The sequence below is a fragment of the Otolemur garnettii genome, unplaced genomic scaffold, assembly GCF_000181295.1.
Source record: "Otolemur garnettii isolate 467f Iridium unplaced genomic scaffold, OtoGar3 scaffold00380, whole genome shotgun sequence".
NCBI lineage: Eukaryota > Metazoa > Chordata > Mammalia > Primates > Galagidae > Otolemur > Otolemur garnettii.
Window position 1 is genome coordinate 25,461 of NW_003852775.1, and position 2,898 is coordinate 28,358.

General features: G+C 33.8%; 1 pseudogene; it reads left to right on the forward strand.

Moving 5' to 3' along the window:
- The first annotated feature begins 443 nt into the window (after positions 1-443).
- On the forward strand, positions 444-1,366 carry LOC100961615 (annotated as a pseudogene).
- The last annotated feature ends 1,532 nt before the right edge of the window (positions 1,367-2,898 follow it).

The following is a 2,898-nucleotide window of genomic DNA, read 5'->3' on the forward strand; positions in this document are numbered from 1 at the left end:
GTTGCAGGTGGGGAATATATACAGATTTATACAGTTTTACAGTTTTATGTCTGGCTGGAGGGTGCCGTGGATGCCAGCAGGGGTAGGAGGTCCAGTTTTTAGGGGGTCTCTCCCGTGAAATAGAGTGGGAGGAAGTTTGAACTGTGCTCGCTTGTTTGCATGGAGTAAACTGCCAGCCCTTGTTGTGAGGGAGGGGACTCCCATCCACTTGGTGGTGGATTTTGTACCTTTTGATTGTATTTTTGAGGTCGCAGCTCACCTCAGGAAGGTTGAAGTGTGCTCTTCAATCTTCTCTCTTTTCTCTGCTCCAAACCATTAGCTAATTTGCTAAGCTTCTGTCCTTTCAGCCTCCTTCTGGATGGGAGCTTCTGTAAAAAGCTGGCTGCAGTCTGCCATCTTGGCTCCGCCCCTCTGTTCAGGTTTGTTGCAAAGGCCAAAAGAAGATGGCAAGTCCTTATGTCCCAGTTCCTGTGCCCATAGGAAACTCTGCTTCCAGTTATACAACCAACAAAAATCAAAGTTCTTCTTTTCGCAGTATCTCAACAACCTCAGACTCTTCCAAAGGCCAGTTAGAAGACTCAGATATGGGTAATTTTAAACAGACAAGTGTTCCTGATCAGATGGATAGTATTTCATCTGTCTGTAGCAGTCCCTTCATTAGGACTAAACTTACAGGTACAGATTCTTCCACTGAGTATTCCACTAGACCAAGAGAAATTAAGGAACAAAATCCTGAAAGAGTGAATTGGGAAGATATACCATTTACACCTACTATACTGGATTATGAGGTGATGGAAGAACGAGCTAAATTTACTTTAAAAGAGATGTTGCTAGGCTTTCCATTAGCACTTCCACCAAAATGCTGGTATAAAGATAATTGCAATGCCAACTTTTTAGAAGATATACAATTAGGATTACAAGTGTTTCTTCAAAATTTAATAGCTCACAAGGACATTGCTAACTGCCTTGCAGTGAGAGAATTTCTTTGTCTGGATGATCCACCAGGTCCATTTGGTAGTCTAAAGCATGGATTTCTGTGAAACCTAGAAGAGACTAACTACAGCTTACAGAAAGAACTCCTAGAAAAACAAAAGGAGGTAGAATTGCTAAAGAAACAGCTCAATGAGAAGGAACTTCATATAGACACTTTAGAACAGAATTAAAACTTTATCTTTAGAACCTGAAGAGTCACTGTATGTGTCAGGAACTGAAGGTGGACAGATCCTCTGCACTTGAGGTTGATCAAGATGTCCTGGATGAAGAATCTAGAACTGATAATAAACCATGCTCAAGTTTTAGTGAACTTGAAAATGTTATATCAGAAATAGAAGTAGCAGAAGTAGTATATGATTCTAAAGAAGACTAATATATCATGAGCAGTTTCTTCCATTTTGATGGTTCAGCAAATTTAGAATAGAATAGTAAATACTATTTAAAAAGAAAAAAAAGACTGTAAAAAATTTACAGAACAGAGCAAGAGTGCAATGTATAAAGTTTACGTAAAGTCATTTACTTTAAGTTATTGGGATAAGAAATATATTCACTGCTGCTTTTAATTGTATTTTTCCAACATTGTATTGAATACACTGAAAATAATCTTGTTAGAATTCTGTTGTCAAAGTCCACATTTAAGTACTGTGTATAAATTATTATGATGTTTTACTTATAAGTTGCTCAAAATTAATGTCTGAATGTTTTAAATTCCCAATTATATTAATCAAATGGAAATTAATTGCATGTTACTACCTGGGTGATGTATACTTCTGTGTATCTATCATGTGTTATGATTTCATTAATGGTTTAAATCAGTGAACATCATAGTAAAGATAAACACAAACTGAATTTTAGATGTTAATATGTTTACCATCATTAAATAAAAATTGCTTATTTGAAAGTAATTCCATTTTTTAAAAGGTAACTGTCTAAGACCAAAGGAAATGTATTTGAAACAGCTGTAATCACATAGCTAAAATGATAAAATAGCCTTGATTTTAAAAGCTGATTTGTTAATATCAAAATACTATAAGTGTCACAGATTATTAACGTGTTATACTTGTTTATTTTCCACATAATCTTTATTTTAAATATATACTGTAGATTCAGTGAGTTAGCCACTTTCAGAACACTATTTCTTTTAGCTAATCAAGGCATGTTCCTTTGAAAATACAAATTCTAAGCAGATAGTTATATTAAAAAGAAAACAAAATCAAAAGCCATATATACTGCTAAGTTTCTAAATGACTTCGCTCATGGCATTGCACTTTTATTTCTATATATGCGAAGTTGTTGTTATAGCTGATTTTCTTTTTAATATATTTAGCCAAGTGATGCACTTTATGATAATTAAACTCTTTTGTGCCAAGTTTAATTGGTGAATTTCTTTAGTAAGTAGAGTTAGGAGAAAGAATTATGTAGTGCCTTTACTATTTCACTTTTTACAAAAGTCTCCTAGAGTCTAGGAGATAAATATTTATGTTCATTTCAGCTTTGGGTACAGTTATTGAAAGTGCCTTATTTCATTTTTATAGTGTGAAGTTACTCATTTATTTTCTATTTCTACTGTTTTGCATATTGCTGTTCATATGCATTATAACATGCTATCATTTTGAAATCCTTGTTAGTATATTGAACTGCATGTGCTTTCTAAAAACTGGGGGAAATTTACTGGCAAAATAGAATAACAATCTTCCACTTTTTTTCTTCATTATTTAGAAGTTTATCAGTATCTTGATGTACATATTAGAATATGACTATCTAAAATTCTGACACAGATAAACACATCATATAGCTGTTGTTACCCTTTGTTCTAAAAAGGAGACTAGTTTTACGAAAGTGCAAAAAATTTTAAGTCTTTGTCGAAATGCACAAGTATGCTCTGACTCAGAACATTCTCCACAA